This window comes from Phoca vitulina, unplaced genomic scaffold (genome assembly GCF_004348235.1).
Source record: "Phoca vitulina isolate PV1807 unplaced genomic scaffold, GSC_HSeal_1.0 scaffold1, whole genome shotgun sequence".
NCBI lineage: Eukaryota > Metazoa > Chordata > Mammalia > Carnivora > Phocidae > Phoca > Phoca vitulina.
The window spans coordinates 12,916,780-12,931,772 of NW_022589704.1; the positions used below are offsets into that span (position 1 = coordinate 12,916,780).

Genomic DNA, 14,993 nt, shown 5'->3' on the forward strand with positions numbered 1-14,993 from the left:
GCTCTCTCTCCCTTTCTCAAATAAATAAATAAAATCTTTAAAAAAATAAAACTTTGCTCTGTTACATGCATTATGTTCATATTGTTACTTAAATTAGTACCATATGAATTTACATTCACATTAGTTCCATATGAATACAAATATTTGGGACAAACTGCCAGTCACATTTGCCTTAATACTTATTCTCACAAAATTCCTCTAATAGGTGTTATTAGAAGTTTTGGTGTGGTGAAAATGAAGTGAGAAAGATAAATTGCTAGAAGTTACACATAAAATCAGGAAGGGAGATAGGATCACATCCATGTGCTTTTGAATTTTTTGGAAGTTTTGTGCATTTTGGTGTATTAATAGAGACTATTATCCTTAACTATTATTTATTATTTAAATGTAATAATGCTTATATAAATGAAGGCTTTCCTAAGCCATCCAGATTTAGCATTTTGTGATTTTAAATTTTTCTGGAATTGAACTGAAAATGTATGATTTTTCAATAATCTTGGGGCAAAATGTTAGTAAAATTCATAGCAAGAAGTGAGTTAAAGTCTTCTTAGTATAAACGAAGGTGGTAGTAGTAACAAAACTTTCTCTTCTTGCCATATAGTTCCACTTTTCTTTTTCCTGCCAAAAAGTTTCCTTTTCCCAAGTTACCACCCCATTAGCCACACTCCTTCATGGTATCCTCTTCACTGAGTGAACAAGTTATAGTCACACTTAATATAATGTAAATTTTATTACACATTTTAATTGGAGATCGTAAAAGTCAGTATTATCCAAAGAACACTCTGTAGTAATAAATATGTTTTAGTTCAAATTCTTTTTTGCCCAGTGTGCTAGTCAATACCCATGTGTGGCTGTTGAACACTTGAAATGTGGCTGGTTTTATTTCATTTTATTGGTTTATATTTAAATAGACACATGTGGGTAGTGGTGGCCATACTGGACAGCACAGTTATAGATTATGCATTTGAAAGACTCTTCCTGCTTTCCTTTCTCAAACACACAGAAGGGTATGTTTCAGAAGGGCCAAATACAGTGGCTGTTCTCAGTATTTCTGCAGTTCATCTGGCTTAAGGAATGAATGATCTACCACCAAGTTACAAACCAAACAATATTTCCCACCTAAGGTTGTCTAAGCTCTTCTCTTTATTTTTCACTCTAAAGTTCTGGCTGAGTTTAGAACCCAGAGGGTCAGAGGAAGGCTGGTTTCTCAGGATTCCTAGCTGGGAGTGGAAATGATGGTGTGAGTGCCAAATAGCTCATGAAGTAGCCAGTGCTTATGAGATCCGCAGCCAAGTTTACCAGATGAGAAAGGAGAGGGGGGCAAAAAGAATCAGACAGAATAATGCTAATAAATGTTTTGTTTAGCTAGCTCTAATTTTTTTTTTTCTATATTGATCTGAGGTTCAAACTGGGTAGGAATCTCACTGTACAGCAAATAGATATTTTTGGAGTTTGGGTGTGGGGAATATACATGCATAAAAAATAAGATGAGAAATTCAAAAATTTTCAAAGATCTGGAAATTTTTTTTTCCTTCCAGAAAACATAACTGTTATTTTAGTTTCCTGTAAGTCATAAGGCTTGGAATATAACACATTACATTCCACATAATTTTTAAATTGCTTATTTTCTTAAGTATCATTACCTACTTCTTGTGCCCCTGAAACAAAAACAGAAATTAAAGTTGTGGATTTCCCATAACTGTAAAAACCACATATTTCTAAAAAGATTTAACTCCCCCAAGGGGTATGAAATACCTACCCTTTTGGACCATTAGCATTTATTAATCCCTAAACAGATATACAGCTGTGAGGCAAGCTTAACAGGTTTGTTGTGCAACAAAGAAACATACTTTTGAAGGTTCCTGGAGGGGAGGTAGGTGGGGGGGGAAGGGATAATTAGGTGACGGGCATTAAGGAGGGCACTTGATGTAATGAGCACTGGGTGTTATATGCACATCATGAATCACTAAATTCTACCTCTGAAACTAATAATAAAAAAAAAGAAACTTATTTTGTAAGAAAGAAACATCTTCTGAAGCCACTTTCACTTTTTTCTAATGAACACCTTTTTTCTTCAAGCATATTTTTGGAGTGTGGAACTCCATGTAATGGAAATGGAGCTTTCTACTATCATGTAATATAACAAATCCATAGGGGGAAAGAGAGTGAAATCAGAACCACAGAAACCAGCTTCCTCTGCTCTATCACCCTCCAAAGGAAACAGGTTATATATAATGCATGTAATGGAGTCTTACGGGTCAGAGACAAATAGCACGTGCTATTCGATTTTCACTCAAAAAGTTATATTAGAAATGCCAAAAAATAAGCCAACTTTTAAAATGCCTAAAACAGAAACCCAGAAAAGATAAGCATCTTCAAATAGAGATGTATTAATAGAGCTCTCTAGTAGGTACATTAATGAAATGTTCATTGAAAGGAGTTATAAAGAAGTCCCTCAAAAGTCAGTGACCACCTAATTTATCATCCAAATGGAGACACACTGGAGAGCAAAAGTGGGTGCTATTGATAATGAAGTTACAACTTCCGGACCAGCCAAGACAGGTGGCTGTCTGTGTGTGAGTCTTTCTTTCTTAGCTCATTATTCACCCCTCCGGATACCCCTCCGCTACTCAAATACCACTCATATTTTAAGACATCGCTTCATTACCCTGTCTCGATAATACTTTCAGGACCTCTCCAGCCCCCTTCTATTTCCCTATCCCTCCACATCTGCAGTACTTGTAATCTGTGCCACACATTTACCTTACATTTATCATCTGCTAATATTTCGCATGTGTTAGTTCTATTTCTAAATTACATTGTAAGTTCCTGAAACCAAGGATTTTATTCTATTTTTTCAATCTCCCCAAAGCCCAAAACTAGCCCCTGGAAACCATTGCTCAAAAAAGCCCTATAGCATGGAGCTCACTGCTGGTTTCCTATACTTTCAAAGCCAAATTCGGGGCTTTCCTCTACCATGCAGTCTTCCCAAATTAAAGCAGAGGTAATGTGCACCCTTCCTCTGACTGCAGATATTATTGACCACAATACTCAGCCTCATAGCAGTGCTTTATTTTATCAGCACAGATCACTCTATGTAACTTACTATCTTTCCAGCTAGATCAAAGGCTACTGAGGCTGGGCATTGTCTCATTCTTCTTGTATCTCCAGTGTCCTTCACTGTCCTTACATGTAGCGGTGCTAGTAAAATGTCTAGCACTGCCTCCCCTACCAGTGTCAGAGTGGCTTACCACTTTCCACCATCATGATGAAGCAGTACTAGCAAGGCCTGATTAAGTAAAAATGGCCCAGGTGTCAGAGAAATGACTTCTTTTTGAATTGTCCATCTAGGTCCCGCAGGGGGAGAAGCTCTAGACTGAGGCATGCTGGGACAGGCATAAAGTAGAGCGGAAAGGGACAAAAAGAAGCTGGAAGTTGTTCTAGCTAAAGGTACAGCTCCTTTTTAATCCCCTGATCTTGCTTCAGCAGAAGGCTACTGGAAATCCATATAGTTTTCTATTGTTGTCTAGTCCCCTCCTGAAGAGGGGATCTAGGTGGTCCAGCATAAGTCAAACACGGGCAAGTACAGTACAAGGTGGTCCTATAGGGTGAACTAGGTGAGACTCCTCCCGGAGGGACCAAGAGGTAGACAACTATATAGACTCAACTATAGGAGAGAAGGTAGTCCATGCAAGTTGCTGGTTCTGGTTTCTCAAGAAAGGAGATAGGGAGGAGCTCGGCTGGGAGTCAGGGAAGTAATCAAGCAAAGTTAGGTTTCAGGGTGGGCAGTGGAATAGGTGTGTGGGCATCGTAAGGAACAAAGATCAAGGCAGAATCCCCGACCTCTGAAACGACACTGTGAGAGAGGGGAGAAAGTAAGCAAGGTGCCATCGGCATCACGGGACAGACCTGGTCACCGTCCATCAGATCATGAGGAGGATTGATCATCTATATGAGTCTAGGCTTTCACAGCTACAGCTGCTGGGGCTTTTCTGAACCTGTAGTGATGGATGTGGAAACCAGATGGGCCTGGACACAGAGATGGAACCCGTCACCACCCCTGCCCCTGCTAAGAGACACTAAGACAAAATGAAACAGGAATGGAGAAGGCCACACATAGAAGGTGAGCAGAGAGTAGCCTTTCCCTGCATGCATTCTTTAGGACGCTGATCTAAGAAAGGATGAAATGGTAAGGCAAGTCCCAGAAAAGCTTGGTGAAACAAAATTAGCAAGATTCTTTACCTAATCCTGGCATGTACAGTGTCAATCTCCAAACATGACTCTTTTTTTTTTTTTAAGATTTTATTTATTTATTCAAGAGAAAGAGAGAATGAGAGAGAGAGAGAGGCAGAGGGAGAAGCAACCTCCCTGTGGAGCAGGGAGGGCAATGTTGGACTCGACCCCAGGACCCTGGGATCACGACCTGAGCTAAAGGCAGATGCTTAAACGACTGAGCCACCCAGGCGTCCCAGACACAACTCTCTTATGCAGGGATGCTCTCAGAAGATGTTGATCCCCTAGAGCCTGTGCAGAAGGGCACAGTGGTACTGTAGGAATGACAGAAGAAGTGTGGGGGCACACGCAGCAGGCTTCTCGTCCCCAGACACCGCCTCCACAGCTGACGTGGTGAAATCTTAGGCAATACTATATGCAAACACTAATGGTTTATTTGCCTTAGACTCAACTTAAGGGACAGATAATGAAGAGTTGGCTTGGAAAAGAATAAAATGTGAAACATCTGCCAGGAGTTACACAATTAATTAATTAATTTTCCCATTCATTTTGGTAGCTTACAGTTCTTCCTTTATTCCTTGGCATCTCTAGGGAACACAGTCTAAGATTGAAGCTCCATCCAGAAAAAATGAGAAAGAAGTCAAATAGTGCCAGTGATGACCTAAGTTCTATCAATTTTTTTCTGCTAGTTAGTTACATTCTAGGGGGCTGTTTCACGTGGGTTCCCTCCAGTGTTATTCTGTGATTCCTCCCTAACGTACGTTGTTCTTTCGTAAGTTGTAGGACAGGGATTGTAACAGCACAAAGAGGCAGCAGGCAGGCCGTAAGGATGTGGCTTTGCACACAGCTCTATCCCTTATGACTTTGGGACCTCGTGCTGGTGCACCGAGCACAGTTTTGTGCTGTCCACATGGAACCCCCAGGAATGATGCATGACTGATGTGGGCTCCTGGAGGCTGTCTGATGAGGGCTCCCTGGAAATCACTCTCCAGCAGAGGGCGATGTCTCGTCCTGTGTGATGCCGGGTTACTGGAGTCCTTCCCATCTGGACTAGTCAAAGGGCAGGTACAAAGCCTAGATCCATCTCAGATGGAGACAGCTCTAAAGGTCCAGCCCTGCCCAGAGTTCCCTGTGACATCAGCAGAGGATAATGGTAGAACTGTTTGCATCACAGATTAACATCCCCCCCATACCTGCCATCCTCACTCTCCCCTGTCCCCAGGTGTTACTGCTGAAAAAACTCTCCAATATACTTTCTGCAACCAACCTCTGTCTCAGAGTCTGTTTCTGGGAGAACTGTCCACAAGAGCCGGTTCATCATCTTCTCTGGGCCGCAGGTCCCTCATCTGTAATAGAAGAAGGGTATTAATAGCTCAATTGCATGAGTCATTACTAGGTGTCAGGCTCTTTTCTAAGCATTTTTCAGGAATTAATTTAATTCCTAAAAATCTTCTGTTGCACTATTATCCTCTCCCTTTACACAGGAGAGGAACCTGAGGCACATAAATTATCTAATTTGAAAAATGTCACAAACCTAGTAAGTAGGAGTCCTGAGGTTAGTCAGTATGTCTCCAAAAATTATACTCTTAACTCTTATGCTTCATTATGTTTCCCCACAGAACAATGGTTAGAATTAAATGAGATTATATAGCATACATCTACCACAGTACTGGGACGCAGTAGTTAATCAACAAATGTTTATTTTCTCTGGTCTGCATATACATCTAAGTGTCACAGGTGTGGTGAGGATGGCAGGAGACCATGGATGATGTGATGTGTGTGGGAAGTGTGCCACGTGCTACCAAGTGACCAGCATTGATTTTTCGAGGGGAGTGCATGGTCCAGTGGTGGGAACCAATGCTCAAGAGTCAGATTACCTACTTTGGAGCCTGGATTCTCTGCCTGCTACTCTAATCTTCTGACCTTCAGTTTCTCATCTATTAAAAAGGAAATAATAATATTACCTATCTTCTAAGGTTGTTGTGAAGATCAAATTAATTAATGTAAAATATTTAGCATATTGTCTGGCATAGTAAAAACTGAATAAATGTTAGGTATTATAACCGTTATTATAACTAACATTACTTATTATAGAGATTATTTTTTTCAGTTAGGATTAGGCTTGTGTTCATACAACTTTAAAAAATGAAATGACTGTCTTAAATAAGAGGAACTTTATTTCCCTCTCTTCTAAAAGAAATCCAGAGGTGAATTACCTGATGTTAGTGTAGCCTGAATATCTTTCAACACCATGGACAACCAACTTGTTTTTGCTTCATGGTCCAAAATGCCTGTCAGAGCTCCCGCTATCACACTTGCATTCCAAACCATAGGACGGAAAAAGGAGCAAAGAAGGGGATTGTTCCTCCGTTTAAAAAATGCCCCCAAAATATCACCCCTCTATCTTATGGCTGTAAATTGGTCACATGCCACATCTAGCATGTATGGAATGCTGAGCTATGTGGATTTTCATTTCAGGCAATGATGGTTCAACCAATGTCAGGACTCTGTTACGGAGGAAGTAAAATAGGCCTAGACGCTAGAAGGCACGGAACAGTTTCCATCACAGGGGATGAGCCTTCTGGGCACCCGTTTAACGATAAGTTCCGACACTTTTCTGGTTGTAGTTACAGGAAAAGACAAATTGTTACTTTAGGTATCATAAATATCCAATGTCAGTTAACTTAAAGGTGTAGAGTTTTAATTCTAACCCATTTTAACCCATTTTTCTGAATACTTCTATGTCTGACAATTCTAATTTGCACAGCAAAATCTGCAGGAAGAAATACCTTATAAGATCATGAAGTAGAAAACAATAACCCATACTAATTCTTGCAAGTGTTTCATAAATAAAACATGAAGCAAAAGGAAATTAAATATTGATTAAAGAAATCTAAAGCTTAGGAAGTTTAAGTTTGTTATATACATTGTCGTGAATTTCATCAGAAGCCGACCGTTTGGGAGATAGATAAATAGGACCTTTGAGTATCAGGACTAGCTCTTATGGCATCCAGTAGTAGGAGACCAAGGGATGAGTGATTGTCAGCAACATTTTCATTACATCCAATGAATAAGAAATAGTGACCTTGAAATCATTTAGGAAATTTACAATTAAAAAAAAAAATCCTTACTATACTTATGCAATTTACTCTCTTTCTCCTAAATACACATATTTCAGAACACAAAGATTTTAACCCAGAAAAAAACAATGTGCAAAGGCCCTCAAATCAAACTCTGGATTTATAATAGGAAGAAATCACCACATGAAAAGAAACATGTCACTGTCATGGGAGGAATTGAACAGTTTCTCCCATTCTAAGAATGTGTTAGAGAGAAACCACCCACAGTTTTCCATCGTTTTTTTAACCTGACTTCACCATGAAGCCAGCCAGTCAAAATATAAAATTACGGGAACGTGATTTTCAGCTACACCACAAACCTGGAGAAATCCATGTTATTCTAAAAGTATTATCTCATTATAGGCAAGGATTAGCTCACAGGAAACAGCCAAATTATCTGATCTATTGTTGAAAAGACTCTCATATTGACAGGATGCCATTTACTAACTTCGCATTCAGGGAAGGATCCAAATGTCTTCGGGGTCACTCTGTTGGAATCCAAAGAAAATAGTTTTAGCAGAGAAATCACCCTGAACCACAGTTGCAGACTTTTCAAATTAAAACAAATAAAAACTGGGAAGAAGAAAGATGAGCGTTTGATGTACGGAGACGCTGTAGGCCTTCACTCTACGGTAAAATGAAAATGACAAGAGCTGATCATCTGAACTCTGGGTTTAGAGACCAAACGATTAGACCTAGTGCTGTGTCCCTGATTCCTTCACGTACTTTTGCACTTGGGTTGGAAAGAGTGGTTGGCGGTGAGTCTACAGCCCTTACCTTGGTTCATAAGGCAATCAGCTGAAGAAAAGGCAACTTGTTTTTCTGACATTCTAATGGATGGATAGCTTTTACTCGTTTTCACTTCAGTTAAAACTTAATGTGTAGGAAAAGCAGAATAATATTCTAGTAACTCTTCCAACTAAAAAAAAAAAAAAGTTATAAAAAATTCTAAACCCAAAAGATGCCAAGATGCAAATGTTCCCTTTTTTTCTTCTCTCCCTGCTCTGTCTCTCTCACACACACACACACACATAGCACAGACTGAAGTAAAAGGGAATACAGTAAAGCCCAGTTTTTGGAATACTGGAATATAGAAAGAAAACTCCAGGTTGAAATTCAAGCACTCACTATCGTTACCTAAGCTCCCTGCCTGTTAACTTCTTCAATGGATAAATGAGCATAATCACACCTATTTCAACGATCTTGGAAAATAAAGAACATGAGTTTTGCGGTCAGAAAGGCTCCAGGGAACCCTGGTGTTGGCGTCTCTTGGCCTCATTCTCACATTTACTTCCTGGGATGGTGATGAGACAAGCTTCTAACAAGAGGTCTGGCACACAAACACTACCCTTCCCCTCCGCTTGTCTATTGTTGCAACGTTGACATTTCTAACGCCACATCTATATTAACAGCCTCCTTGAAAGGATATTTTTTTTTTAATTATTTATTTATTTATTTATTTGAGAGAGAGAGTGAGAGAGAGAGAGAGGGCATGAGCAGGGAGGAGGAGGAGGCTCCCCACTGAGCAGGGAGCCCTCCACCGGGCTCAATCCCAGGACGCTGAGATTGTGACCTGAGCTGAAGGCAGATGCTTATACCCACTGAACCACCCAGGTGCCCCTGAAAAGGTATTCTTATTGAAATCCAGCATTAGCAGACTTAAATGCTGAGCACCCCACAAGCCTCATGACCTTTTCTCAATCTGTTCAGTTACAGAGCTCTCCACCCATGTGCCTCTGCCAGAGCTCCTGATCCCCTGCCCTCGTTTGCCTTCTCCCAGCCTGGGATTTCAGGCTGAACACCCAGGCACTCTGTTACGGGTAGTGGTCCCACATTTCTGTATGAGAAGATGCTCAGGGATGGCAAGCTCTTTCAAAGGAAGGATTTGTATTAAAGCTGGAGCTGTCACTTAGCTGTACAAAACACTCCTTTGTTCTGCACTGTCCCGTGCCTTGCCCTTAGCACTCCTGGTGCCTGTTTATTAAATGCTGGGAGCTGCACTCACCCAAAATCTAGGGACCACAGAAAGTGCTCACTCACCCCCATTCCCAAAAGGAGCATGGAGTAAACTCCACTCCAAGTTAAGATTGTGGCTTAAACTCTCAGCCCTTGAGAAACAGTGCTATTTTGGAATCTACTCTACAAAAAACAACCCTGGGGCCCATGATCAGCAGAAGTTAAGCTTGCCAAATTATTTTAAGCAACCCCTTCTCCGGTTAGTCCTCAATACTGCCCTCTAGGTTAATAAAAATATTTCGTAAGTACTGTCAGAACACATATAAATCATGCAGACATTTTTTTCTGTATTAGTTATACATTTGTTGTCTTACTTAGTAAATCATTTTCTACATTGTGTTGAAAGGTAAAGTGAGGCACATTACAATTTTCACGAGTTTCTTTGAGTATACATCAATTTGAACGGGGCAGGGCCAACCAAAGGTGGTTAGAAGTGATCCACCAAGAGGAGCTTTGGAAAGGTTTTCATAGAGAAGACATGAAAGCAAAACAGGAAATCATTTGATTGACTAAAGCTTAAACAGTTGCCTTATTTGGGAAAAACTAGTTGGTGGTTGTGATTAGTGGTTCTTAGGTTTCCTTTTCTCAGATTCAAGTGTGTTGAGTCTGGCCTCAGTTTTGGTCTGCCTGTGTTGGCTCCCAAAGGATTTAGAGCCCCTCAGTCTAATGGCCTTGTTTAATTACTTCAACAATCGTTATCTTAAAAAAAATAATCTCTATTTTCTTCTATCACTTAAAAATTCTGCTTTTCATACTTAAGCCATTAATTAACCCTTCTTGAATTTACATGTCCGTGTGGGGTGTGAATCACATTTTGTTTCCAACGGAAACATTGTTGATGGGTGTTATACACTGAAGGTTTGTGTTCCCACAAAATTCATGAGTCAAAACCTATTCTCCAGGATGATGGCATTTAGAGGTGGAACATTTGGCTGGTGCTTAGGTGAAGGTGGAGCCCTCAGGAATGACATTAGTGCCTCATAAAAGAGGCCTATATGAGGAGGACACAGTCAGAAGACAGGCTTCTACGAACAAGAAAGGGGACCCTCCTCAGACATCGAATCTGCTGATGTCTTGATCTTGGATTTCCCAGCTTCCAGCACTGTCCGAAATAAATCTATGTTGTTTAAAAACCACCCAGTCTGGGGCGCCCTGGTAGAGACTCTGACTCTGGATATCAGTTCAGGTCATGATCTCAGGGGCGTGAGACTGAGTCCTGTGTCAGGCTTCGCACTCAGCAGGGAGTCTGCTTGTCTCCCTCTCCCTCTGCTCACGCACTCTCTCTCATATAAATAAATAAAATCTTAAAAAACACCCAGCCTGTGGTATTTTTGTTTATGTAGGCTAAAAGAATGGGTTCTTTAAGGTTTTCTATATAATTTTTTAGTTACTTATAGTAAAATATTTTTCTTTCATACTTCTCCATATCATCTAAGGTTTCAAGTTTATTGTACAAGTCCATAGTATTCTGTATCTATATATCATTATTCCCACTTATTTCTGTGCCTTCTTTATGGTACTGAACCAATATGGGCAAAGGACTGCCTATTTGATTAATCTCTAATATCTATCGGGTTTCTTTGTTTAATATTCCATTGTTGACGTATTTTTTTCCATTCTTTCTTTTCTCTCACTTTCTTTGGGTTTAGCCTGTGTTCTTTTTCTATCTTCTTAAAGGTAATTTTCAATCTTTTTTTCAATCATATAGATTTAATTGGTATTATTTCCCTGTAAGCACTGCTCTCTGCTCTGTCTTACCTTCTGAAAAAGTAGTTCAATGTCACTCAGCTCTTATTACTTTATAATTATTATGATTTCTGATTCACATTAGTTATTTTAGATTGCTTAAAAGGTTTTTTTTAATTTCAGAATGTATTTTGGGGTTATTTTCTTACTGATGTCTAATGTTGTTACTTTTTTTTTTTAAGATTTTATTTATTTGACAGAGAGAGACACAGTGAGAGAGGGAACACAAGCAGGGGGGAGTGGGAGAGGGAGAAGCAGGCTTCCCATGGAGCAGGGAGCCCGATGTGGGGCTCGATCCCAGGACCCTGGGATCATGACCTGAGCCGAAGGCAGACGCTTAACGACTGAGCCACCCAGGCACCCCGAATGTTGTTACATTCTTTTTTTACAGCGGTTGTGGTCATCATATTTAGTACTTCTTTTGAAGTATAGAATAATATAATTAATTTTTAGAAATGTGCCATGTTTCTTTGAAAATAATATGTATTACCTAATTTTACCGAATTTTCTGAGTTTATTGTTGTGTGTGTGTGTGTGTGTGTGTGTGTGTGTACTAGGTCCAGCTTATTAAGCTTTTTGTTCAAATTTTCTTTATCTTCCTTAATTCTTTGTCTAATAGTTCTGTCAGCTTCTGAAATAAATATTTTTAAATCCTCTAATATTATCTAATACAGTTATGAATTTGCCAATTTCATCTTCCAGTTAATTATTGTTTTATATACTTTTCTCTCTATTGTTGGAAGAATAGAGTTTAGGATTGCTATAATTTCCTAATAAATTGTTCCTTTTATTTTATATATTGAACTTCTTTGTCCCCTTAGGGTTTTTGGCCTTGAAGGATGCTCTTTTTTTTTTTTTAAGATTTTATTTGGTTTTTTTTGTTTTTTTTTTTTTAAAGATTTTATTTATTTATTTGAGAGAGAGAGAATGAGAGACAGAGAGCACGAGAGGGAAGAGGGCAGAGGGCAGAGGGAGAAGCAGACCCCCTGCTGAGCAGGGAGCCCGATGTGGGACTCGATCCCGGGACTCCAGGATCATGACCTGAGCCGAAGGCAGTCGCTTAACCAACTGAGCCACCCAGGCGCCCAAGATTTTATTTGTTTATTTGAGAGAGAGAGAGAGAGCACAAGTTGAGGGGGCAGAGAGAAAGGGACAAGCAGATTCCCTGCTGAGTGGGGAGTCAATGTGGGGCTTGATCCCAGGACCCCAAGACCATGACCTGAGCTGAAGGCAGACGCTTAACTGACTGGGCCCAGGCACCCCGAAAGATATTCTTTCTGATAGCAATATCGCCGTGACAATTTGCTTTCGGTTAGGATATGCATGGTGTAGTTTGCCTTTTCCTACTGCTTTTGCTTTTAATTTTATAGTTGAATTACTTTCTGGTTCCACCTAAGGTGATGAAAATTATTGTCCATCTAGTGGTCAGTTTTTTACATCTAAGTCAGTCTATTTCTTTGGTAATTTTAAGGATGATTTTCCTTTGGATTTAGGGTTATTCTGTGACACTACGCCATGGCCTTATTTTACTATACTCAAGACTTGCTATGCTTCTGCATTCTAAGTAAACAAGTCTTTCATTGATTATAAACATTCTTGTTCCATATATTTCTAAATTTAGCTTTCCCTTCATGTTCTCTCTTCCTGTGGAAAAAATTCAAGTCTTTTTAATTGTCTTTTTCTCTGACGTCCTTCCCATTTCAAGGTCACAGATACATCAGCCAAGTCTTGACCTGTCAAACTTGTTCTCTGAAATTTTGATTTAATTACTTCCTTTTTCATTTGCTTAAGGTCTATTTGGCTCTTTTTTCTTTTCTTTTTTTTTTTTTTAAGATTTCATTTTTAAGTAATCTCTACACCCAACGTGGGACTCGAAGTCACAACACCAAGATCAGGACCCACATGCTCTTCTGACTGAGCCAGCAAGGTGCCCCATTTTGTTCAAGTTTTAATATTTTCTATTCCTTATTTACATCTTTAATAACTGTAAACACTTTATTTTATAAATCTTTCATGTGATTTTATTATCTTTACACTTTGTAGTCCTTCTATATGTTTTGTCTGCTAGCTTTTGTTCATGGTGGATAATTGCCTCATCTTTTGTGTTAGTGAAGTTATTTTAGGAGTAACTGATTTATCCATGGCAGTCCCACACAATCAGGATTGTGCAATTATCTCTAACAAATGGTATTTTGTTTGTTTCTGAGGAATATCCATGGATTTCAGCAATCCAAAACATACTTGACAATTCCTAAGGCCCTTAATGTAAATTTTATCTCCATGGCAACTCATGGTGCAGGCTTAGCTGCTCAGTAGGAGCCATCCTTCTGAGATTCTATTTCAAGAAGAGCTCCCAGTTCTAGTTCCTCACCTTCCTCAAGCTCAAGATTATATCTCTTCTCCTTTCATATGGGTTAAAATTTCAGGTCCCAGCAGTAAGAGACTCTAACATTTCAATCCCTGGATATATCACCTCAGTATCTACCAACTCATGAAATTATACTATCTTCTCCATTCATGTGCATTTGGAGTCACCAAAGCCATTTTTCTTGTCTTTTTTCCAACATTTTCATGTGCTTTTTAGTAGAATTAGAGGCTTGCCTTTTCCAATACCCCCATTTTGTCCAAACTGGGTCTCTTAATTTAATCTTTATAGTACAATCCTTTATTTCTGTCTACTATGCACAGCACACTCAATAACAGATGAATGCTGTCCTCATAATCTGGGGGAGGAAAGAGATAGATGTCCCCTGAATTGTGATACATTGGTGAAGCTTTGTGGAAAGGACCAAGACAGCACAGATAAAGAAGTCATTAGTTGGCCTTGAGAGGGTGAGCGAGAGCTTCATCACAGAGACAGATTTGAGATGACCTCTTCTCGGTGACAGGGAGTCCCAAGGGTAGAAAAAAACAAGAGGAGAACATTCTCTAAGGGAGTTGAATTTGTAGCCCAAGATGCAGTGTCAGCCTAGAAGTGAGAGTTGAAGCCATAGGAACAAAGACTAAACGGGGGCAGAAATTATGGAACAAAAGTAAGACTTGAAAATGGTGAGTACCCTCAATCAAGAAACTGGAGTGAAAGGCAGAACTCTGCAAAGATTTCAAGTGGTAGGAGAAAAAGCAATGGCATGGGATGTGGGAGAAGCAAAGTCGAAAAAATACTATCAAAGAACCTCATGTTCTGTGGTTGAACAAAACCTCTCTTAAAAATGAAGCATTTTTTAATGAAAGTAAAAATAGAAAATATCTTTGTGGGCCCTAACCATGAAATGAACTTTCCTTTAAGCAAAAACCACTTTTCATCTTCTATTCTCAATTATGTTTTGTTTGACCCTCTTGTAACACTAGTTGTGATTAACTAAGTTAATGCTTCTTGAGATCTTGTGGCTAAAGAATAAAACAAATCATAACTAAAACATGAAGACTATTTATTGCAAGTTCCATTACTGGATGAAGACTTCTATAATGTGTCTTTTATTAGTTTGTTTTTTTAGAAATGTACTTAACCTTTATTTCATGGCACACAAATCCCTTCATGTCATTCCATGATCATCCAAAATGTCACTGTGGGTAGTTGACCCTGGAAGGAAGAAACTAAACATTTATTTACTGAATCAAGAAAATGTCTATTGGGAAGGGTATGTGCTATGGTGAGCGCTGTGAATTGTGCAAGACTGTTGAATCACAGATCTGTACCTCTGAAACAAATAATACATTATATGTTTAAAAAAAAAGAAGAAGAAGATAGCAGGAGGGGAAGAATGAAGGGGGGGGAAATCGGAGGGAGAGATGAACCATGAGAGACTGTGGACTCTGAAAAACAAACTGAGGGTTCTAGATGGGAGGGGGGTGGGAGGATGGGATAGCCTGGTGATGGGT

At 39.5% G+C, this 14,993-nt stretch overlaps 1 long non-coding RNA gene across 1 annotated transcript; it reads right to left on the bottom strand.

Annotated features, from left to right (window-relative positions):
* Positions 1-6,127: 6,127 nt before the first annotated feature.
* Positions 6,128-14,674, bottom strand: LOC116647049. Its single transcript, XR_004302283.1, has 3 exons — positions 14,622-14,674; positions 7,801-7,840; positions 6,128-6,170 (listed from the first exon to the last, which is right to left on the bottom strand). It is a non-coding gene; the product is annotated as an uncharacterized LOC116647049 (long non-coding RNA).
* Positions 14,675-14,993: the final 319 nt, after the last annotated feature.